General features: G+C 36.6%; 1 long non-coding RNA gene across 3 annotated transcripts in view; it reads right to left on the reverse strand.

Annotated features, from left to right (window-relative positions):
* LOC105481752 (uncharacterized) overlaps positions 1-26,079 on the reverse strand; it is a 232,217-nt gene that overhangs the window by 109,086 nt on the left and 97,052 nt on the right. The window contains exon 1 of one of the 3 annotated variants that reach the window (XR_987164.3): positions 20,357-20,633. The exons of 1 other annotated variant lie outside the window; for it this stretch is intronic. This is a non-coding gene — a long non-coding RNA (uncharacterized lncRNA). Of the gene's footprint in view, positions 1-20,330; positions 20,634-26,079 lie in introns of those variants that run through there. One more of the 3 variants, XR_011614735.1, reaches the window with a different exon arrangement.

Here is a 26,079-nt window from a genome sequence, read left to right on the forward strand (position 1 = left end):
TCTCATGGTCAAGCTATAACTGTCAGGGAGCATTTCCCACAAATGTTTTGACTCATGTTAGAATTACAAATTATTTATAACTGAACTAGAAAGTAAATCTCCAAGAAATCATTGAAATGTATAGAACTTTATAATACATAGTTTACGCAGAATTTTCAACAGATACCCAGGCAGCTAACCATCTCTACTCATTTCTAACATCATAAACATAAGACACAGAGTAATAATGAATAGCTACTCTATACTTCAGTAAAGTGTCTATTGGCTTGAAAATGTTAAACAGAATAAAAAATAACTCGTCCATTTATATTGTCTAACACTGTTTAGGCAAATAAAATTTTTATTCACCACATTTTATACTTACTTAGAATCTAATAACTACAAAATATTGAAGTATTTAAAATGGCATAGTGCTATTAGTGATTATCATGGTTTATACTAGCTGCTTTGAAAATGAATGCTTAGAAGCTTTTCCAACAATATTAGGTAATGTTTAACCTCTATGCTCAACTTGCTTCTGCCAGTTACATGAGACAGCAGGTACCTTAATTGGATGTCTTATTTCAGGATATCTGGGTGAATAATCCCTGCATAAGCATGAGAAAGGCCCTGGACAAAAAGTAGAACTTCCATTTAATATTCTCTATGTGATCAAATGAGGCTTCCAATATTTGTTTATCTTTAAATTATCTCCAAAAACATAACTCTAGAGATATTTTATTAGTCCATTCTCACACTCCTATGAAGAGCCATCTGAGACTGGGTAATTTACGAAGAAATGAGGTTTAGTTGACTCGCAGTTCTGCAGGCTGAATAGGAAGCATGGCCGGGAGGCCTCGGGAAACACAAGCATGACAGAAGGTGAAGGGGAAGCAAGCACTTATTCTCATGGCCAGCAGGAGAGAGAAAGAGTAAAGGGGGAAATGCCACACACTGTTAAACCATCAGATCTTGTGAGAACTCATTCACTATCATGAGGACAGCAAGGGGGAAATTTCCCCCAATGATCCAGTCACCTCCCAGTAGGTATCTCCTCCAATATTGGAAATTATAACTCAACATGAGATTTGGGTGGGGACACAGAACCAAATCATATCAGATATAGTCCCATATTATGCAATTCAACTACTAATGAAGTGCTGAAAATATACCCACACTAGTAAGTACTATAGGCTACCATATTTTCACTCCTTTTACATAAATTTAAGTAAAAACATAAAAAGTTATTATTCTCATCCTCAAACCTCTACTTTTTTAATGCACTGGTAATCAGTCCAAAATATGTTCAATTTTTTTTGCCTACTCAATAACTTTTGTATTAAGACTCATGTTTGCCATGGATTAAATTATTTGCCAAATGACTGCAAGTATCCTAGGCTTAGAGGAACTAAGGCCAGGGAATATTCATTGGTATATGCAATATTCATACTAAGTTCTCTGTGAGCACGTAGATATGAAATGTAACACTTCAAAACTGGAGATTTGTTATCAGATCTTTATTATGATATCATTATTGGGTATCTTTACTATGAGAGAAAATGAGTGATGCTGAAAAGAACACCAAAATGTGGAAGTTTCAAAAAGAAGCATATTGAGAAATAAATTTAAGATAGTGTCTAATATAGTGATTTCAAAATAGTATTTGAGAAAAATCCTTTTGTTATTGTTTGTGTCTTCTATAAAATAAGTCAAAACATAGGTATAGTGTTAACTTTTCCTTACAGTCAGGAATATTATTAAGCTATTACAGGAAAAAAAAAAGAATAACAAAGTACACTACATATTGACTTGTGAAAAAACAGCATTGAAGTTTCTGTTAGTTCAAAGTTATAATCTTTCAAATACACTGAAAAGGTCTTAAAATATCTGGATCAGATTCATCTTGATCAATAGTCTATTTTCCAGGCTTTTCCCACTGGTGTACCAATTCTGAATCTTGATTCCCATATAAGTTTGAAAAAGCCAACGGAAACAATTGCCAAGAACACTTTTCTAAAAACCTACATTTAGAATGAGTAGTAACTTTCTCTGCAATCAACTTAGACAGCTAACCATTCATTTTGACCTCCAGAAAAAAAATAAAGCAAAAAAAATTGACCGAACGCTGATCTTAAAAATCTTATATGTATTGTATGATCAGAGTTTCTATAACATATTTAAAATGAGATGCTTTTAATGTATTGTATGGGAAGACCTGCATCTATTACAGTGCACTACGACAGAGACGAATAGCTTCATCCAGTGAAATAAACCTATAACCAGAGGCCAAAATAATTTACCTACCTTTGGCATATATCTTAAATGCCAATTAAACTTCATATTGGAAAACACTCATTGGGGAATTTGCCTGTATACTTGGCATCTACAGCACTGGCGCTGTACCACCCACTCAGTCCCTGGAGAGTCCTTCGAGCATCTTCTCTTCCCCTGAACTTCAGAAGAAACCATCTGCTAATGACACAGCCAGGAACCCGATCTCAGAAAGTCTTAAGCTGTTTTACTTCCATTTTTGTCTCAATCACTTTAAAGTCTCGCTGCTTTTTTCTTTCTGCTGGTGATTCAGGAGATCTGCACCCCAACTCCTCTGTTCTGCTCGTCCCAGAAAACCTTCTTCCATCTGACTCCTTAAGGCATTTCCCCTTTTGTTCATTCAACAGATTCAGGCTGGGTCTCTTGTTTCTCTTCCATACATTTGCTTGTCTGTAAATATCAACCATTCACTCAAGGGTTTTCAAGTCTTTACAGTCATTTGCAATTATTACAATTATTTGCAGTCTTTTGGCAAATAACTTAATCCATGGCAAACATGAGTCAATACAAAAATTATTGAGTAGGCAAAAAATAATTGAACATATTTTGGACTGATTACCAGTGCATTAAAAAAGTAGAGGTTTAAGGAGGAGAATAATAAATTTTTTTGTTTTCATTTAATTTATATAAAAGGAGTGAAAATACAGGGCTTACATTCTTTACTATAAGGAGAAAAAGGAAAGTATAATATAATCTACAGTTTGATTTGAAATATATAAAATCTATTTAGCATAGGGAGAAACTCAAAGAAAATATTAGAAATGTCAGTAATTGTTCTGGCAACGTTTTCCCCACTTTCCTGTATTTTTTACATTTTCTGTTAATCAATCTGTCCTGTTTTCATAACAAAATAGTATCATTATCTTAAAATAAAAAATTTTTTTAAATTATATATTTGGGGGAGGTTGATACAAGTGATGTTTTTAAATAGTAAAACCAAGCAGATGACTACAAAATATGACAGTATTGTAAGACAAACAGCTTTTGTCAGTATTTCCATTAAAATACAAATTGGAACTTATACAAACAACAATTAAGAAGAGGAAGATTACATTTTTTAAAAATCTTAACCTAAAACAATATCATAAAATCACTTCACTCTTCATGAAAAAAGTTTCTGATTTTAAAAAACATACAATTTTGGGTATGTATAAATTGCATATTGTCATGCAATGTTATTTTGTAATGCATATGTAATACATACGTTAACATGTAATGCATATCTTATTAACTTGACTTAGTCATTCCTAAATGCATGCATATTTCAAAACATCATGTTGTACACAATAAACATGTACTTTTTTTTTTGTCAAATAAATAAATAAAAAGATGCATTCTGTTTTTTTTAAGTATCATCCCTCAGCACAACTAAGCAGAGAAGCATGATGTTCTGACAGGTTAGAAGAGGATCCATCAGTTCAAATCTATCCCTGCATCAACAGTGTGTCTATCTGCTCAAGCAAACAGAGCTCTGGAGATGCCTAAAATAAATCCCCAAAATGGAACTAAGTACATTTACTTGGGAGCTTCCATACATAGGCAGAAAGGTCGCCTTGTTATCCAACTATTCATCCTATGTGTGCCTTCTGTTCTGATGGTGCACACATAAGCAAAAGAAATCCTAATCTGAAAACATTCACTAATAAATTCACACTACTTCCCAGATGATTCCAGTGTTTAGTGATACCTTTGGGCATCTGTCTCTTATTGATTTGGGACATCTGATAATGCCATGCAAATCACTTGCATAGAGAAATTAAAATTGAAAGATTGCATGACACATACACAAAAACTTTGACAAATTAATGCTTAGGAAAGTTAGACTAGTGAATAGTCTAGAGAAAATGGACAGAATGATAAGGAAACAAGAATGATGACTAACAAAGGATTAGAGATTGATCTTCAGGACAAATGACTTTATAATTACACTACACAGTCAAAGATGAAATGAAAATGATAATATCTTAATATATTAATTTGTCTGAAAATTTACATCAATCAAAATTAATCTTTGATTCATTCTGAGTCATGTTGAGTTAACATATAGATGGAATTATAATACATTGCATAATATACAGTTTCATTTTCTAAAATTGATATCACAATCAAATCTTTTTTCTTTGACTATTCACCATGTTCTTTGGCTTAAGTGTTCTCTTAAAAAGAGATACCAATTTTTTCATATACCACAAAGACCAAGAGTATATTTTTCACAATATAAGCCTTAAGAAAAGATTACATTTTTCTTTTGAGGAATATGTCATGTGCTAAAGATTAAGAATTTTATTTGCAAGAAACTTTTTAATCATAGTCACCTACCAGCACCCTCCCTCCCAATTCTCACCTATCCTGAAGATATAACGAGCTTAAGAACTTCTACAAAAGCAAAGCCATTAATACACCTGAACAATGTCTATTGGAACTATAGATGAAAGCTAAAAAGTGAGAGAGAAAAAAAAAAAAGATGAAAGTGAGATTCAAAGGAAAGGAAATAACAGGGAGAAATATGTAAAAGTTGTAAGTTGCATGAAACAATAATTTTGCAGAGCGCCATCAAAATTATCTTAGCAATACCAAGACTACTATCTTTGAATTGTAGTTAAGCCAGTGAAAGAGAAAATACAGTGCAGCACCGTCCCCTCGTTAAGCTAGCTTTGTGTCACTTCTTGCATATTTTCTTCCATGTCTTTAATCTTCTCACCTAGAATGACCTCTGCCTTCCCACCTCCACCTATGCAAAACCATCCCTTGCTGCAGAGTCACTTCCTTGGTGACTTCCTTGATCACTCCGTTTACAATGGACTGTAGCACTTAGTTCTTTAAATATAAACTCAGTCTTTTACTGCTAGTTCCACGTTATGTTTGTATGATTGTGTCTGTAATTAATCTGTGAGTTCCTTGTGGGCAGAGGTTGAGTTTCTTTCATCTTTGTAACCATATTGCCCTGCGTGTTGTCTAACACATAACAGTCACTGAAGAAATGCTTTCTTGTATGAATAGACAGAATATATATCATTCAGAAACTAGAAGAGTGCTTGGCACCATTGGGTCAAAGGAATAGGTGATCACTTGATGTAACCTGAGGCATTTTCTTCTTTGTTTCAAACCAGCTGAATGTGAGTTTAGTAAAGGTTTTCCTGAAATTTGCATATATAAATATTAAGAATAATTCACTCTCGACTTTCCTTACTATTTTCCTTCTTTATCAATCATCAGGTGATATGGTTTGGCTCTGTGTCCCCACCCAGTTCTCACCTTGAATTGTACTCCCATAATTCCCGTGTGTTGTAGGAGGAACCCGGTGGGAGATAATTTGAATCACTGGGGCAGTTTCCCCCATACTGTTCTCATGGCAGTGAATAAGTCTCATGAGATCTGATGGGTTTATCAGGGGTTTCTGCTTTTGCATCCTTCCCATTTTCTCTGCCGCTGTCATGTAAGAAGTGCCTTTACCCTCCCACTATGATTCTGAGGCCTCCCCAGCCATGTGGAACTGTAAGTCCAATTAAACCTCTTTTTCTTCCCAGTCTCAGGTATGTCTTTATTAGCAGCATGAAAACAGACTAATACAGTAAATTGGTACCAGCAGAGTGGGGCGGTGCAGAAAAGTTACCTGAAAATGTGGAAGTGCCTTTGGAACCTGGTAACAGGCAGAGGTTGGAACAGTTTGGAGGGCTCAGAAGAAGGAAAATGTGGGAATGTTTGGAACTTCCTAGAGACTTGTTGAATAGCTTTGCCCAAAATGCCGATAGCGATATGGACAATAAGGTCCAGGCTGAGGTGGTATCAGACAGAGATGAGGAACTCGTTGGGAACTGAAACAAAGGTGACTCTTGTTATGTTTTAGCAAAGAGACTGGCAGCCTTTTGCCCCGCTCTGGAGATTTGTGGAACTTCGAACTTGAGAAAGATGGTTTAGGGTACCTGGTGGAAGAAATTCCTAAGCCCCAAAGCATTCAAGAGGTTACTTTGGTGTTGTTAAGGGCATTCAATTTTATAAGAGAAGCAAAGCATAAAAGTTTGGAAAATGTGCAGCCTGACAATGTGATAGAAAAGAAAATCCCATTTTCTGAGGAGAGATTCAAGCCGCCTCTAGAAATTTGCATAAGTAACGAGTAGCCAAATGTTAATCCCCAAGACAATGGGGAAAACGTCTCCAGGGCATGTCAGAGGTCTTCTCTGAAGCCTTCACAGGCCTGGAGGCCTAGGAGAAAATGGTTTCTGGTTTTGTGGGCTGGGCCTAGGGTCTCCTTGCTGTGTGAAGTTTGGGGACTTGTTGCCCTGTGTCCCAGCCCCTCCAGTCATGACTAAAAGGGGCCAAGGTAGAGCTCAGGCTGTTGCTTCAAAGGGTAAAAGCCCCAAGTCTTGGCAGTTTCCATATGGCCTTGAGCCTGTAGGTGCACAGAAGTTAAGAACTGAGGTTTGGGAACCTCCGCCTAGATTTCAGAGGATGTATGGAAATGCATGAATGCCCAGGCAAAAGTTTGCTGCAGGGGCGGGGCACTCATGGAGAACATCTGCTAGGGAAGTGCAGAAGGGAAATGTGGGTCAGAGCCCCACACATAGTCCCTACTGGGGCACTGCCTATTGGAGTCGTGAGAAGAGGGCCATCATCCTCCAGACCCCAGAATGGTAGATCCACCAACAGTTTGCTCCGTGTGCCTGGAAAAGCCACAGACACTCAATACCAGCCCGTGAAAGCAGCTGGGAGGGGGCTATACCCTGCAAAGCCACAGGGGCAGAGCTGCCCAAGACTATGGGAACCCATCTCTTGCATCAGCATGACCCGAATGTGAGACCCGGAGTCAAATGAGATCATTTTGGAGCTTTAAAATTTGACTGTCCTGCTGGACTTTGGACTTGCACGGGCCCCGTAACCCCTTTGTTTTGGCAAGTTTCTCCCCTTTGGAATGGCTGTGTTTACCCAATACCTGTATCCGCATTGTATCTAGGAAGTAACTAGCTTGCTTTTGATTTTTCAGGCTCATATGTTGAAGGGACTTGCCTTGTCTCAGATGAGACTTTGGACTGTGGACTTTTGGGTTAATGCTGAAATGAGTTAAGACTTTAGGGGACTGTTGGGAAGGCTTGATTGGTTTTGAAATGTGAGGACATGAGATTTGGAGGGGCCAGGGACAGAACAATGTGGTTTGGCTCTGTGTCCCCACCCAAATCTCATCTTAAATTGTACTTCCACAATTCCCATGTGTTGTGGGAGGGAGCCAGTGGGAGATAATTTGAATCATGGGAGCAGTTTCCCCCATACTGTTCTTGTGGTAGTGAGTAAGTCTCACGAGATTTGATGGTTTTATCAGGGGTTTCCGCTTTTGCATCCTTCTCATTTTCTCTCGCCACTGTCATGTAAGAAGTGCCTTTAGCCTCCCACCATGATTCTGAGGCCTCCCCAGCCATGTGGAACTGTAAGACCAATTAAACCTCTTTTTCTTCCCAATCTCAGGTATGTCTTTATCAGCAGCATAAAAACGGATTAACACATCAGGCAAACAAAAGAAAAAGGAAAATCCCAGAAGTTGAATTTCTTCTACCCAATTTAGGTATATGTGATTGGTACCCTTTGCTAATTGCAGGTTTTTGCTAAGGAATTCAGCTGCTGTCAAGGTAATATCGACTCTGAAGTAGCTTTCTTCTTCTTTTCTCATTACAATCCCAAATTCATTTTTACATAAATAATTTTTTGAAGTTGTAAAATATTCAACATAGTACTTATTTAACTTAAATCTCTCATAAATTTTGAGAAAAGACCATAAATCTTTTCTGAGACAAAACTTTACAATACTAAACACCAACTATCAAACCTGCAATAAAATAATTAAAAAAGAATATTTTCTTTACTAAATATATTAATTTCTAGTTGTGTTTCTCTAATGATTAAATAAACCATTGCTAAAACCCATTAAGACAAGCAAAGTATATGCATTAATAAGAAAGGAATAATATACCAAAGCCTTGTCCTTATGAGGATTTAGATATGTCACCGAAGTCCAATTCCCTGGGCTGACATAGTGTTTTATAGAATTAAAGGTAGGAAGAACTTATATAGAAAATCTGTCAGTTTCTTAGGCCAGTTGTCAAATCTTAGCATTACCAAAGTTCCATTATAATTGAAAGTAAGTAATTTATTGAATAATTTTTAAAATACAATATGCCTTCTTTTAATTCTGAACTGTCAGGTTTTCATAAGGAATGAGTTTGTACAAACTAAGGTCATCTTTGCTGCTGTGCCAAACAGACCTGGAAATAGAATGCACTTCAGTGTAAGTCATTGAGAAAGTCTCCAGGAAAACGAATGGGTAATTGTTTCCAGTCAATGCTCAGTTTTTCTCTGACTTGCTGATTCAGTATATGTTGAAGCATAAAAATAATATGTATTAATTAAATCTTTTATTAAATTTTTATTATTTTTTTTATTATTTATTTTTTATTTATTAAAATAATAAGATTTATTTAGACAAATCCAAACTTCAGTATTAATAGATCAAACACAAAATATGATAATCTCACTGATAAGTTAATTCCATGTAGAAATATGTCAGTAATCTTTTTAGAGCTGGTCAGATCATACTTTAGATTACCAAAATAAGTTGCTATGAGTCTTTTGGTGGGAATTGTTTTAAACACAATTGTTAAACATGTCTCTTTTTTTTTTTTTTTTTTTTTGAGACGGAGTCTGGCTCTGTTCCCCAGGCTGGAGTGCAGTGGCGCGATCTCGGCTCACTGCAAGCTCTGCTTCCCGGGTTCCCGCCATTCTCCTGCCTCAGCCTCCTGAGTAGCTGGGACTACAGGCACCCGCCACCGCGCCTGGCTAATTTTTAAAAATATTTTTAGTAGAGACGAGGTTTCACTGTGGTCTCGATCTCCTGACCTTGTGATCCGCCCGCCTCGGCCTCCCAAAGTGCTGGGATTGCAGGCGTGAGCCACCGCGCCCAGCCAAAGTGTCTATTCTTAAAATAGACAAGAATTATCCAGGTTAGCCATTAGCTTGTTTTGAACTACATCTAATAATAATTAGCCAAGTTATCAGCACAGGAAGAATTTTTAAATTTGCTTAAATAAAAATACTTTAAATGATGTGTACAATTACATGTATATCTACAGACTAAAAGCACTTTTATTTACAAAAGTCATTTTGAGCAGTCAGTATTGTGACTCTAAACCAGCAGTTCCCAGACTTTTAGTCTTGGGATCCTTTCACACTCTTGAAAATGAAGGAAGACTGAAAAACTGTTCCAGATAGCTGGAGACCAGGCAAAAGTAATAACAAAATTTGATATGGGATTCTGAATCAGTTCCTGAAACAAACAAACAAAAAACAGACATTAATGGAAAAGCTAGTAAAACTTAAATGGGGTTTTTATTTTGTTAATGGCATTGTACTAATGTTAATTTACTGATCAGATAAGTATATCATGGTTACGTAAGATGTTCTCCATTGTGAGAGGCTGCAAGAAGGATATTTGAAAACTCTCTGTACTATTTTTACAAATTTTTCATACATCTAAAGAAGCTCACAATAAAAAGATTTTGTAAATTATTAAGAACAGCAAAAAGCTTTTGTTTATAGAGGTATCAATATCAACAAATCAATATTCAAAATTTTAAACTGAGAAATGTTAAGGTATGTATTTATTAATTCATTTTTAAAGTAATTATCCAGTTAAATGTTAACATAAATAGCAATTTTATGAAAAATAATGATATATTTTAAAATAAAAATATTTAATTAGAAGAGTAGCATTATTTTACATTTTTACAAATCTCTTAATGTCTGGCTTAAAAGAAAACACTTGGTCTCTTGATCTGTTTCAACATTCAGTTTATTATAATATATAATATAGAGTGGTGCTGGGTTTTTTTGGTTGAAGTAAATAAAAAATAAAATACAGCCTCACAGAGGTATATAGTTGAAAAGGGAAGAAGAATATCTTTTAGAATCTTTCTGATAATGTGGATATTCTCCTTTGATACTAAACCAAAACTTACCAAGTGATGATTTCTTTAAGGTTAGCTGCGACATGGAATCTGAAACCATAATAAAACTACTTTTTCACGCTGTTCCATTAAAATCTATTGGACTATTTTGCACTTCAAACTTTTATCTACATGTGATTTTGTACTATCACATCTCAATCATTTGAAAAATATTTCTTATGCAGATTTTCTAAATGTTAAATATCTAATTAGAAGATAGAGGTAAAAGCCCACAATTCCTAATATCATTGCTAATCTCATCAGAAACATCTTTAAGTGTTGATAATCTTTCAAGTTGATGGTAGCAAATACAAGTCTTACGAAATTCTAATTTTTTACGTAGCGGTTGAGTTTCATTGTGGACAACATACACAGTCAGTGTCTTCCCAACAAGCTCACTTCATTCATTTTTGAGGAAATACCTACCAAATAACAAGACTGAAAAACCATAGTCAGTTATTCTTTCAAGTAAAAATAGTGTTCTGTGTAAACCCCAGCTAGTTCAGCTCACAACCCAAACAACTGCGCAAGTGCTTTCTTTGAGGCAACTGTCATGCTGCATTGTGCAGCAGAGTGGTTTCTGCAGAATGTATTTGAAAACATGTGTACTTGAAGCCAAAATGTAATAAAAGTGATTATTTGTGCTGCCTTTTCAAGGGCATGCTCAGGGCAAACTGGCTTCATTTCTTTGTTCCGTAGTGATAAGGACCACAATGACTTCTGCCAACAGTTGGGCCCGCTGCCTCTATCTGTGCAAAGGCACCACAGTTTAATCCACTATGGCTTGGCACCACTAGGGCAAATGTCAAAACAGTGCAAAGGGCAAATATATTCTTACTGTTACGAATAGTTTTGGCTTCACAGACTCCAAGGGACTCCCCCAAGATTCCACAAACCACATTTTGAGAGCTTCCACTCTAACAGAAAACAAAATCTCATCCCAATAGCAAAATGTATCGTTCTGCAAAATAATACTGGGCAATAGTTGCACAGCGATAGATGTGGAATGTTTTCTAGAGAAGAGAAACCATTTTGAGAAGCTCTGTGAGTGAAAAGACACATCCGTTCTGAGTTTACGTAACAGATAGAACCCTGGGCTTTTGCAGAGCCATTCAGAATCAGTAGGCATATGGAAAAGTAGAGTTCCATTTTGTTGAGTCTTGCAGCGATAGGAAAGGAGAGTGGCACAGGGAAAGACAAACTAATGTATATAATCTTTACTTTTAACCAATAGAAGGACCATGATCTCTGCTAAATGCTCTGTGTTGTTCACAATGTGACATGCTCCCTGAAAACAGGAATTGCTTTTTATTTTTTAATCCCTAGGCCAAATACAATGATTAGTATCTAGACAGGATTCAATAAGTGCTGAACAAATAAATAGACGGGCTGGGTGCAGTGGCTCACACCTCTAATCCCAGCAGGGATTTGGGAGGCCAAGGTGGGAGGATTGCTTGAGATCAGGTGTTAAAGACCAGCCTAGGCAACATAGTGAGACTGTTTCTTAAAAAAAAAAGTAAAAAGAAAAGAAAAAATTTAGTTAGATGTGATGGTGCATGCTTGTAGTCCCAGCTACTCTAGAGGCTGAGGCAGGAGGATTGCTTTTGCCCAAGAGATTGAGGCTGCAGCAGCGTAGGTAACAGAGTGAGACTCTGTCTAAATAAACAAATAAAAATGACTGGACAAACAACAAGCTAAAATGCCTGTAGTTATTAAATATTATTTGACTTCAGGATAGGAAACAAGGGAATTTATTATTAAACTGCAAAACAGGGTGGTGATCTAAAAGAGATCAGAGAACAAAGCCCTAGTAGGAAAATTCAGGGTACTTGAGAATTCATATTTCTTGCTATTCTCTTTTTCATTTCATTCTATCTATATGGTACAAGTTTTCTCCTTTACTTAAAGCAAATTTGCTAATGGATTTAGTAAAAAAAAAAACCAAAACAATAGAACAATATACATAAATGTATTTAGTATACATTCAAGTACTGAGCACTCCTAGAAGTTCAAACCTGCAATCACCCAGATAGGTGAATTTCAGGTAGCAAAGAGGGGACAGGGTAGCACTATTGAGTCATAGAAGAAATTGAAGTCTGCATCCTGGGTTTGAGTCTGGCTCTGCCATTTGCAGACTGTAGAAACGTGATTAATTATCCTCTCAGTTCAGTCACCTCACAGGTAAAGTCAAATAACAGTCTGGGTTATGCTTACCCTAGAATTTTATGAAGAGCAAATTGCAGAGATTAAGATAATAAGATAAGTTATAAAGCCCTCAACAAACTGATAGTCTTTTTATCTTCCACTCCACCACATTGTCAGTGGGGAAAGTTTAGTTCAATTCTAGAGTGCCTGGCAGGTGATATAAGATGAAATCACACAGACTACATTTCTCCTCCCACCTGGCCTGGGTAGGATAAAGCTTCAACAAACTTAAGGCATGAAGTATTTTTTCCTGTCTTTCACGGTCCGTCTTCTCCCTGTGCTGCCCTGCTCCTCTTGGCCTGCCATGTTGTAGCAGAAGTGATGATAAAGAACTCAGATACAACCTTCCATGTGAGGAGGGTATTTAGTGGAAAGGGAGAGAGGAAATACAGTTTCTCACCCTGCATATCTCCTCTTATCCCTGCTACACACACGTAGGACTTTCCCTAAAGGCCAACATATTTTTGGCTGATGGCTACTCTCAATTTTTCTATGGGTAAGGTAAGAATGTGGAAAAGAAAAAGCAACTATCTCCGCATATACTTCATCCCATTTCATTTGAAGCCAAAGACAGAAAAATAAACATGGAGAAAGTATGCCTGGGGCAAAGAGTACTCAGCTTATACAAATTCTGCCCAAACATAAAAATAATCGAAAGGGTTTTTAAACACCAAGAGAGTGAAACATTCAGAGACTTTCTAAATGAGCTATGAATAGCCTTATATTATTAAATCATCAATTGCTAAATAAAAACTAATACATTTAGATTATTCGCCTTGGAAAAAATAATAGAAAGAACATTGATTTTGCAGCACACTAATATTTTTTGAAAAACTAAAATATCTCATTATTCCAAAATCAGCTGTGATGCAATTAAATGCAAAGGCAATTTATTTCTCTTCCTGATATCTCACACTTATTCAAATGAAAAGTAACATAATCTATCTTGAATTCCTACTCTTTAGAAAACAAAAGAAATGTTAGAAATGTTACTTTTAAAATGAAATATTTTGCTCATTTATGCAAATGATTTCATCTTAAATTCAGTACGATAAAATAATGTAAATCAATATACCTTCTAATACAAAAGAAAACTATGGCCTAAACTTTTCTTGACCATTAAAATCTTTTCTGGCAGTGACATGATCTTACTGGTGAAACTGATTAAATCTCTTCTTTGACATATACCATAAGAGAAGAGAAAGTAATACAAACTAGAAATCGGCATTCATTATGCCAAATTTTATTTTTTCATGGTCTTGCATTTGATCACTGCTACATGTCTGTGCATGAAGTATCAGCTCAACAGAAAATCAAAAGAAAAAACTGCAATTTATCAGAGGTGATAAAGCATTAAAATCTGCTTTATTTTATGACTAAAGTAGAGTGTTTCATTACAATTTAACGTCGTTGTTTTACACATGATATTGTTGGAATTTCTTTAACAGTGCTAAGCTTTTAAAACTCAAGTCAATCACTCTTGTTATCATAGGGGACTATAGATTCAATTATTTTCAGGTGTGACAATTAAACTTTACCTCTCCTTGCAAAAACTCACATTTCTTACAGTAAAACAAAGGTTGATCGTATCTTAAAAGGGGAGCTCAATTAGTGAGTGTTGTGGAATAAGTACACATTGGCTGTGTGTACAAGTGATCTAAATACAGTTACTACATTCTCATTGAAGCCACGCACTTAGGTTCCATTCGATCCATATCATTAGAAACTATTGTTATCATCTTAACAACTGAACCAAGCTGAAGCAGCTACAAAACCATAGTCTTTTACTTTTAACTCATTGCAAAGTTGAGTACACAAAGAAACCTGAGTGAACAAAATTCTAGAAAGTAACAAAGTTTTCATACGGGAGAAAAGATCTAGGGCTGCTCTTATCTCTAGAAAAATAGTAGGATGATGAGGTGCCAGCCAAAGCATTTATAAGCATTTAATTGCAAAGTGTGGGTAACTGTGACATTAAAAACTTGAAGGAGGTACAGAGAGAATACAGGACTGTGCCCACCTGAAAACTCTTAGCCAGAGGTCCTTACTGAGGGCTCAGTAGTGTATATCAAAGGCTGACATCAGCAGGAAAACAAATAAGAAAGCCTGAAAACTCCTCAGAAAGGGCATAAGCCAAAAGACAATGGAACAACATAGAGTACTGGAAGAAAATAACCAGCAGACTAGATTCTCTAGCTAGCAAAATACCATCAAAAAAATGAAGGCAAAGTAAACACATTTTTAGAAAAACTATAGATGAGGAAATGTGCTCCTAACACACCTACACAAAGAGAAATGTTAAAGGAAGTTCTTCAAGCTAAAAGCAAATGACACCAGATGGAAATTAGAATCCATAGAAAACAGAATGCTAGAAATAATAAATGTGAATAAATATAAAAGATTCCTTTGTTATTTATTAACCTCTTTAAAAAATAATTAAGAGAACAGAAAATTCACTAAAAATATTGAAAAATGACATAAAAAGCCTTCAATCTCACTAAAATTAGAGAAATTAAACAACAATAAGACACCATTTCTCACCTATCAGACTGGGAAACGTCTAAAAGCAAGACAGCAAATTCTGTTGACAAAGCCATAGCAAACAAATTTTCTCATACCCTGCTTATGTGAATGAAAATTGGTCTATGCCTTCTGGATGAAAATTTGGCAATATTTAGCACAACCACATATATATCCTGAAAATACTCTTCCAATAATGTGAATATTATGCATCGACTTAAATAATATGCATAGGGTTATTTATTGCTGCATTGTTCATATTTGCAAAGCAGTGGTAATAAACCAAATATCCATGTGTTGGAGAGGGATTGAATAAATTATGATACATTTACACAATGGAATACTATGCAGCTATAAAAAGAATGAGGAAAATTCCTCTAAGATGACTTGTTTTTTGCAGGATATATCGGTCAGTGGAAAAAAGCAAATGAAGCATTATGTCATAATCTTATGACGTAAGATTCTATATGTCATGTGAGAAAGAAAGGAATACTAGAATGACTATAATCAAAAAGACAGATAATAGCAAGTTGGTGAGAATATGGAGAAATTGGAACCCCCATATATTCCTATTAATAGTAGGAATGTAAAATGGTGCAGCTGCTTTGGAAAAACAGTCTGGCAGTTCATCAAAAGTTAAACATAGAGTTATCAATGACCCAGCAATTCTATTCCTACTCATGTATGAATAGAAATGAAAACATGTTCACATAAAAGTTGTACACATATGTTCGTAGCAGCCTTATTTATAGTAGCCTCAAAATGGAAACAAACAAAATGCCCATCAACTGATGAATGGATAAATAACGTGGTATATACATACAGTGAAAAATTATTCAGCAATAAAAAGGAATAAAGTACTGATTGATGCTACAATATGGATGAATCTTGAAAACATGTTACAGGAAACCAGTCACTAAAGACAATATAAATTAGTTGTTATCTAGGGCTGGGAAGAGGGGTATGGAGAATAACAAATTATGTCTACAGAGTTTCTTTTAGGGATGATGAAAATATTTCAAAATTGATCATGGTGATGATCACACAACCCTGTGAATACCCTAAAAGTGTGTACACTTGAAATGGGTGAATGTTACAGTATGTGAATTACATCTCAATAGAGCTATTATGTTAAAACAAGAAGGAAAGAAGAAGATAGAAAATATACATTGTTTATGCAAAATAAATACAAGAGAGATAAATCATAAACTTAAAAGATTCATTCCAACAGAGAGTGGGTAGGAAATGACTAAAAGAAGGGGAAAATAGGATTAGAGTAGTGGAGATTAAAAGGAAGCAATATTTCTTAATATGTTTTTAATGTATATATTTATCTTATTTATAATGATATGGTCTGGCTCTGTGTCCCCAGCCAAATCTCATCTTGAATCGTAATCCCAATTGTAATCCTCACATGCTGGGGGAGGGACCTTGTGGGAGGTGATTAGATCATGATTCCCCATGCTGTCCTCATTATAGTGAGTGCGTTCTCATGAGATCTGATGGTTTTATAAAGGGCTTTTCCTCCATTTGTTCTGCACTTCTCCTGCTAGCATGTGAAGAAGGACATGTTTGCTTCCCCTTCCACCATGATTGTAATTTTCCTGAGGCTTCCCCAGTCATGCGGAACTGTGAGTCAGTTAAACCTCTTTCCTTTATTAATTACCCAGTCTTGGGTATTTCTTCATAGCAGCATGAGAACAGACTAATACAGGATACAAACATGAGGTTTTTGAATCAAGGCAAATTATTATTACTTATAGTAATGATCACATCAGTTCCTCTTGCCCTAATATCCTAGGAACAAAGCACAAAAACCAAATGTTACCATATATATATATGTATATGAGGTGGGTCCTGAAGGAGAATACCCCCAAAATTGTGAGCCTGACAGTTTATGTAGGAGAAGAAAAGCTGCCCTCTGTTCTTTTCTGCCAGAGGAAAGGCAATATCCACTCCCTAGTTGTTTACAGTAACATGCAATGTAAAGGACAGGCTTTAGGGCTCTAGGTCTCATCCCCATTTGAAATAAAACAAAGTCTCTCAGGAAGATAAAGGAGAAAGTTCCTACCCTGCAATGCAAACAATTGGCTCTAGAAAGGTAAGTTTTACTACTCACAATAGGAGCAAATGTCTCATGGTCTAATACCCTTTGATTTCCAAGACTTATCGTTTAATACAGGTCCTAATTTTCATTACTCAGGAAGCCCCAATTGAGCACAAACATGAAAATATTTTCCTTTACTTCACGATATTTCTCTGGGTATACTTTCAGTATAGCTTTGATTCTTAGAACCATAATAAAGTCTCAAATACCCAGAAAACTAAGTAGTTCTTAAAATCACTCAAGTCATTGGGGGATCACAAAATTGAATACAAGACAGTAACAGATGAACCTAAATATATTACAAGTGAATAGGATAACCACACTGAACAGAGTGAGGTAGAAAAGCACTAATCTAAGTAACTTAGAATTTAGTGTGGATATTATAAGGCTAAACATATAAGTAACTATTCATAAATGTACTTAGTAAATCTGTTTCTGATAGGAGTGTGTGTATACAATGATCTAACAAATAAGTAAATATATTGTAAAGAGACTCTGCTTCCATTGTCAAAGAAAGAAGTTACACATAAGAAAAAGGAGGACACAATTAATCCTATAGTGTCAGATTATAATTGGAGGCATCACTATGAATTCATGAGCTTTAATATATGTTAAGATATATATAGAATTATAAATGCAGAATTGTATGTATGTGTGAGTTGTATACTTGTATTTCCAAACCCTGTCATTTGAGAGATCCTAAAAACAATAATACTTCCATAACAAAAAGTATTCTGTGCCTGGATCTTGGTTTCTAAATACCATTTGCCCATCAAAAGAACCATGGCTAGTCAGGGAAGTGGTTTATTCCAAGGCTGATTCAAAAAATAAAATAAAATAAAATGAACCTGAAATATATCATAGTATAGAAAACACTAGAATAGCATGAGTCACAAAATTAAAAATGATAATATTAAATAATATTCAAAGGAGTAAACATTTATGACTTCACAATTCATTTCAAATAATTGAATACATAAACAAACATGGAAGAATAAATTTTTCTTCATTACAGAAAAATTTCAATTAATAAATATAAAAGAAATGAGGGAAATACAAAATCAACCTCAAATAAGTATCACAGTAATAATTGCTGCAGGCAAAACTCACTGATGATGGCTAAAATCAGTGAGCATGGTTTTCAGAAAAAATGATGTTTGAGTGGTTTCACAATATTTTGCCCAATATATTTATTAATTGCAAAAAGGAAAGTGATAACTTCATGGTGGAGCAACCTGGCAGACAATATTTCAGTGAAAATGATTAAAGTTAATATCATCTGTAATGAGACATATTGACATCATGTACACCCTGATATGATGCACTGGGAAGGGCACAACATCACTTCTACAGTGTACTTGCCAAAGATGTATCAATTTAATCACAAGAATACAACAGTCAAAACCAAATTGAGAGACACTCTACAGCATAACTAACCAGTATTCATTAAAAGTGTCAAATTCAAGAATTATCATTGATTAGAGGAGACTAAAGAGATATAAAAAGTAACTGCAATGTGGGATACTGGATTGAATCCTGAGATAGAAACAATGAACTACTGGAAAACTGATGGAATTCAAGGAGCCTCTATTGTTTGCTTAAAAGTATTATGCCAAAGTCAGTCTCTTTGTTTTGATAATTATCCTTGCTAATATAAGATGTTAGTATTAAGGGAAGCTGGATGAAAGAATATATGAATTCTTTGTATCATTTTTGCAACTTTTCTATATATAAAATTATCTCAAATGAAAATTCTTGCACACATATGTTAATTGCAGCACTATTCACAATAGTAAAAACATGAAATCAACCCAAATGCCCAACAATGATAGACTGGATAAAGAAAATGTGGTACATATACACCATGGAATAATATGAAGCCATTAAAAGGAACAAGATCATGTCCATTTCAGGGACATGGATGGAGCTAGAAGCCATTATACTCAGCAAATTAACACAGGAACAGAAAACCAAACACCACATGTTCTCATGTACAAGTGGGAGCTGAATGATGAGAACACATGGAAACAGGGAAGGGAACAACACACATTGAAACCTGTCTAGGTGGAGGGTGAGGCATGGGATGGAAAGAACAGGAAAAATAGCTAATGCATGCAGGACTTAATACCTAGGTGATGGGTTGATAGGTGCAGCAAACCACCATGACACACGTTTTCCTAGGTAACAAACCTGCACATCCTGCATATGTATCCCCACATGTATAAAATTAAAAAAACAAACAAACAAACAAACAAAAAACTGACAGGCTGAACACAAGGAGGAAACTGTTAAAAATTTTTTTTTTAAATTCAATAAGTAATTTATTGTTTTAAAAATAGTAGGTTAGTGTGTAGTTTGTAATATATGTAGAAATAAAAAGTATGAAAATAATAGCCCAAAGGGTATGGTAGGGAAGAAATGAAATGTACTCTTACAAAGTTCTTATATTACACATACAGCAATATATTATTATTTAAAGATAGGCTGTGATAAGCTAAAGATACATTTTGTTAATACTTAAGCAACTACACAAATAATAATACAAATAATTATGATTAAGTCAATAGCAGAAATAAAATAGAATACTAAAATGTATGCAACTGAAACAAAATAAATCGGGTAAACAGGAAATAAAGTAACACAGAATGGATGAGGCAAATAGAAAACAAATAGAGAATGCTACCTGTAAATGCAGACATTTCCATAATTATTTTTTAAAGTTGTCTGAACATTTCAAAGATAAACATTGTCAAAAAGTTTTTTTAAAGCAACAACTGTATCTATAAAACATATTTTTCCACAAGTATACACAACAGTCTAATAAAAATCACACAAAAGATGTGAACATTTTACCAAAAAAGTGGTATAGTAAAAAAGAAAAGTAAAAAATAAAAATGTACAGTAAAAATACAATATTATAATTCTATGAGACCACTATGATATACAATTGGGTCAACAATGGACAGTATATACCCTTAAGATCATTAGTGAAACTGAAAATTTTCTACCACCTAGTGATATTGTAGTCATCATAGTGTCATAGTGCAGCATATTATCTTTCCTATGTTTAAATACACAACTAGAGGAGAAGATGGTGATAGGAGGCTGGACTAGCTTGTAGCTCCCACTCACAGAGACACAGCAGCATGTGGAGACTCACATTGTGAACTTTTGCTCCAACAACTACCACAGCAACATACCAGGAAAGCTGAGAGAATCCACACACCTTTTGAAGGAACTGGATCACTGCTACAGGCTCCCTGAGACTCTAAAAAACTGTAAGTCAGCTGGGTTTCTCAGCAGGGACACTGGTAGTCTGGGGCAAGTTCTCATCCCTGGTCACCAGTTGCCTGGAAAACTCAGTGCTGTTGGGGGTGCAAGGTGGTCAGAGTGAGACTGGCCTTTAGGACTCCACTGCGGTGGAGTGGGGTGATTCCTCGACTGTCGGATTTCTACAGTTTCCCTGGTGACCTGTGTGACTCAGCAGAGGCAGCCACGATCCCCCTGGAAACATAACTCCATTGGCCTGAGAACCACACCCCCATCCCCTACAGCAGCCACAGCAAGCCCTGCTGGAGGAGAGTCTGAGCTCCGACACACCCCCACCTGGTGGTCTTTCTGTACCCATTTGGTTGCAAAAACAAAGGACATAATCTCTTGGGAGCTCTATAGCCCCATCTACCATCTGATCCTCCCTATACAACTACAGATGATGCACTCCTGAAACTACCACCTCCTGGTTGGAGGCCAATCAATGAAGAACCAGTGCACTAAACAAAAATACAACCAAAAACCTCATAGAGTCCTCTTTGTGCCTCTGCTACCTCCCCGGAGCAGGTGCTGGTACCCACGGCTGAAAGACCTGAAGACGGATCACATCACAGGACTCTGCAGACACTCCCCAGTACCAGCCTGGAGTCCAGTAGCTCTGCTGGGTGGCTAGACCCAGATGAGCAAAAACAATCACTGCAGTTCAGCTCTCATGAAGTCCCATCCCTAGAGGAAGGAGAAGAGCACCACGTCAAAAGAGCACACCATGGGACAAGAGAATCTGAACAGCAGCTCTTGAATCCCAGATCTTCCCTGTGACATATTCTACTAAAATGAGAAGAAGCCAGAAAAACAATTCTGGTAATATGTCAAAGCAAGGCTCTTTAACAACCCCCAAAAGGTCACACCAGCTCGCCAGCAATGGATCCAAACCAAGACAAAATCTTTGAATTGCCAGAAAAAGGAGTCAGAAGGTCAATTATTAAGCTAATCAAGGAGGCACCAGAAAAAGGTGAACTCCAACTTGAAGAAATCAAAAACATAATACAGGATGTGAAAGGAAAAATCTTCAGTGAAACAGATACTGTAAAAAAAAAAAAAAAACCAATCACAGCTTCTGGAATTAAGGATGCACTTAGGGAAATGCAAAATGCATTGCGAAATCTCAACAATACACTCGAACAAGCAGAAGAAAGAATTTCAGAGCTCGAAGACAAGGCTTTTGAATAACCCAATCTGTCAGGAACAAAGAATAAGAAAAAATGAACAAAGCCTCCAAGAAGTTTGAGAATATGTTAAGCATCCAAACCTAAGAATAATTGGTGTTCCCAAGGAGGAAGAGAAATCTAAAAGTCTGGAAAAGATATTTGAGAGAATAATCAGGGGAAAATTCCCTGACCTTGCTAGAAATCTAGTCATCCAAATACAAGAAGTTTAAAGAACACCTGAGAAATTCATCACAAAAAGTCACCACCTAGGCATACAGTCATCAGGTTATTTAAAGTCAAGACAAAGGAAAGAATTTTAATAGCTGTGAGGCAAAAGCATCAGGTAACCTATAAAGTAAAATCTATCAGAATAACAGCATATTTCTCAACAGAAACCCTACAGGCTAGAAGGGATTGAGATCCTATTTTTAGTCTCCTTAAAGAAAACAACTGTCAGCCAAGAATTTTGTATCCAGTGAAACTAAACTTCACTGGAAGGAAAGATACAGTCTTTTCCAGACAAACAAATGCTGAGAGAATTTGTGACTACCAAGCCGTCACTACAAGAACTCCTAAAAGCAGCTCTAAGTCTTAAAACAAATCCTTGAAATATGCCAAAATATAACTTCTTTAAAGCATAAGTCTCATAGGACATATATAACAATAACACAATGAAAAAAAACACAAGGTATTCAGGCAACAAATAGCACAATGAATAGAATAGTACCTCCCATCTCAATACTAGCATTGAATGTACACGGCTTAAATGCTCCAATTAAAATATAGAGGAAGGCAGTATGAATAAGAATTCACCAACCAATTTCCTGCTCTGTTCAGGAGACTCACCTAACACAGAAGGACTCACATAAACTTAAGATAAAGGAGTGGAAATACATATTCATTGAAAATGGACATCAAAGGTGAGCAGGAGTAGCTATTCTTATATCAGGCAAAACAAACTTTAAAGCAACAGCACTTAAAAAACACAATGAGGGACATTATATAATGATTAAAAAATTAGTCCAACAGGAAAATACCACAATCCTAAATCTATATGCACCTAACACTGGAGCTCCCAAATTTATAAAACAATTACTAGTAGTCCTAAAAAATGAGATAGATGGCAACTAAATAAGAGTGAGGAATTTAGTACTCCACTGACAGCACTAGACAGGTCATCAAGACAGAAAGTCAACAAAGAAACAATGGACTTAAACTATACCCTACAACAAATGGACTCAACAGATATTTACAGAACATTCTACCCACCAACTGCAGAATATACATTCTACTCATCAGCACATGGAGCATTCTTCAAGATAGACCATGTGATAGGCCACAAAACAAGTCTCAGTAAATTTAAGAAAATCGAAATTATATCAAGTACTCTCTCAGATCACAGTGGAATACAAGTGGAAATCAACTCCAAAAGGAACCTCCCAAACCATGCAAATACGTGGAAATTAAATAACCTGCTCCTGAATGATTGTTGAGTTAACAATGAAATCAAGATAGAAACTTAAAAATTCTTTGAACTGAACAAAAATAGTGACACAACCTATCAAAACCTGTGGGATATAGCAAAAGTGGTGCTAAGAGGAAAGTTCATAATATTAAATGCCTATATCAGGAAGTCTGAAGGAGCGCAAACAGACAATCTTAGGTCACACCTCATGGAACAGGAGAAACTATAATCCAAACCCAAACCCAGCAGAAGAAAAGAAATAACAAAGATCACAGCAGAATTAAATGAAATTGAAACAAAAATGTATAAAAGATAAATGAAACAAAAAGCTGCTTCTCTGAAAAGATAAATAAAGTTGATATCATTAGTGAGATTAACCAAGAAAACAGAAGGTCCAAATAAGCTCCATTAGAAATGAAATGAGAGATGATATGGTTTGATTCTGTGTCCCCACCCAAACCTCATCTCGTAGCTCCCATAATTCCCACGTGTTGTGGGAAGGACCCAGTGGGAGATAACTGAATTATGGGGGCGGGTCTTTCCTGTGCTATTCTCATGACAGTGAATGAGTCTCACAAGATCCTACGGTTTTAAAAATGGAAGCTCTCTTTTTGCCTCCTGCCATCCACGTAAGATGTGACTTGCTCCTCCTTACCTTCTGTCATGATTGTGAGGTCTCCCCAGCCATGTGGAACTGTAAGTCCAATAAACCTCTCTCTTTTGTAAATTGCTCAGTCTCAGGTATGTCTTTATCAGAAGTGTGAAAGTGGACTAATACAATAAATTGGTATCAGGTGTGGGGGCTGCTGAAAAGAAACCTGAAAACGTGGAAACAACTTCAGAACTGGGTAACAGGCAGAGGTTGGAACAGTTTGGAAGGCTCAGAAGAAGAGAGGAAAATGTGGGAAAGTTTAGAACTTCCTAGAGATTTGTTGAATGGTTTTGAGCAAAATGCTGATAATGATATTGAAAATGAAATCCAGGCTGAAGTGGTCTCAGATAGAGATGAGGAACTTGTTGGGAACTGGAGCAAAGGTGACTTTTGTTATGTTTTAGCAAAAAGACTTGAGGCATTTTGCCCCTGCCCTAGAGATTTATGGAACTTTGAACTTAAGAGAGATGATTTAGAGTATCTGGTGGAAGAAATTTCTAACAGCAAAGCATTCGAGAGGTGACTTGGATGCTGTTAAAGGCATTCAGTTTCAAAAGGGAAACAGCAAAAAAGTTTGGACAATTTGCAGCCTCACAATGCAATGGAAAAGAAAATCCCATTTTCTGAGGAGAAATTCAAGCCCACTGCAGAAATTTGCATAAGTAACAAGGAGCCAAATGTTAATCACCAAGACAATGAAGAAAATGTCTCCAGGGCATGTCAGAGACTTTTGTGGAAGTTCCTCTCATTGCAGGCCTGGAATCTCAGGAGGAAAAAGTGGTTTTGTGGGCTGAGCCCAGGGTCCCCATGCTGTGTGCAGCCTAGTGACTGCACCAGCCATGGCTGAAAGGCACCAACATAGAGCTCAGGCTGTGGCTTCAGAGGGTGCAAGCCTCAAGCCTTGACAGCTTCCATGTGATGTTGAGCCTGTGAGTGCACAGAGGTCAAGAATTGAGGTTTGGAAACCTCTGCCTAGATTTCAGAGGATATATGGAAATGTGTAGAAGTTTGCTGCAGGGGCAGGGTCCCCATGGAGAACCTCTGCTAGGGCAGTGCAGAAGGAAAATGTGGGGTCAGAGTCCCCACTCAGATTCCCTATTGGGGCACTGCCTAGTGGAGCTGTGAGAAGAGGGCCACTGTCCTCCAGATGCCAGAATGGTAGATCCTCTGACAGTTTGTACTGCGTACCTGGAGAAGCTGCAGACACTCAACACCAGCCCATGAAGGCAGCCAGGAGGGAGGCTGTACCCTGCAAAGCCAGCTACATCCTGTATCAGCGTGACCTGGATGTGACATGAAGTCAAAAGAGGTCATTTTGGAGCTTTAAGATTTGACTGCCCTGATGGATTTCGAACTTGCATGGAGCCTGTAGCCCCTTTGTTTCGGCCAATTTCTCCCATTTGTAATGGCTATATTTACCCAACCCCAGTACACCCATTGTATCTAGCAAGTAACTAAATTGCTTTTGATTTTCCAGGCTCATAGACAGAAGGAACTTGCCTTATCTTGGATAAGACTTTGGGCTGTGGACTTTTGAGTTAATGCTGAAATGAGCTGAGACTTTCTTTGGTGGACTGTTGGAAGGCATGATTGGTTTTGAAATGTGAAGATACGAGATTTGAAAGGGTCCAGGGGCAGAATGATATGGCTTGGCTCTGTGTCCCCACCCAAATCTCATCTTGTAGCTCCCACAATTCCCACATGTTGTGGGAGGGACCTGGTGGGAGATGAGTGAGTTATGGGGTCAGGTCTTTCCCGTGCTATTCTCATGATAGTGAATGGGTCTCACAAGATCTGACAGTTTTTAAAAGGAAGTTGCCCTGCACAAGCTCTCTTTTTTCCTCCTGCCATCCATGTAAGATGTGACTTGATCCTCCTTGCCTTCTGCCATGATTGTGAGACCTCCCAGCCATGTGGAACTGTAAGTCCAATAAACCTCTTTCTTTTGTAAATTACCCAGTCTCAGGTATGTCTTTATCAGCAGCATGTAAACAGACTAATACAGGAGATATTACAACTGATACCACAGAAATACAAAAGATCATTCAAGGCTACTATGAACAAACAGTTTTATGCACATAAACTAGAAAGCCTAGAAGAGATGTATACGTTCCTGGAAATATACAAGCCTCCTAAATTAAACCAAGATGAAATAGAAACTCTGAATCAACCAATAACAAGCCGTGAGATTGAAGTGATCATAAAAAAATTGCCAACCACAAAAAAAGTCCAAGACCAGACAGATTCACAGGTGAATTCTATGAGACATTCAAAGAAAAATTGGTACTAATCCTATTGACACTATTTCACAAGATAGAGAACGAGAGAATGCTCCCTAAATCATTCTATGAAGC

This window comes from Macaca nemestrina, chromosome 16 (genome assembly GCF_043159975.1).
Source record: "Macaca nemestrina isolate mMacNem1 chromosome 16, mMacNem.hap1, whole genome shotgun sequence".
Classification (NCBI taxonomy): domain Eukaryota; kingdom Metazoa; phylum Chordata; class Mammalia; order Primates; family Cercopithecidae; genus Macaca; species Macaca nemestrina.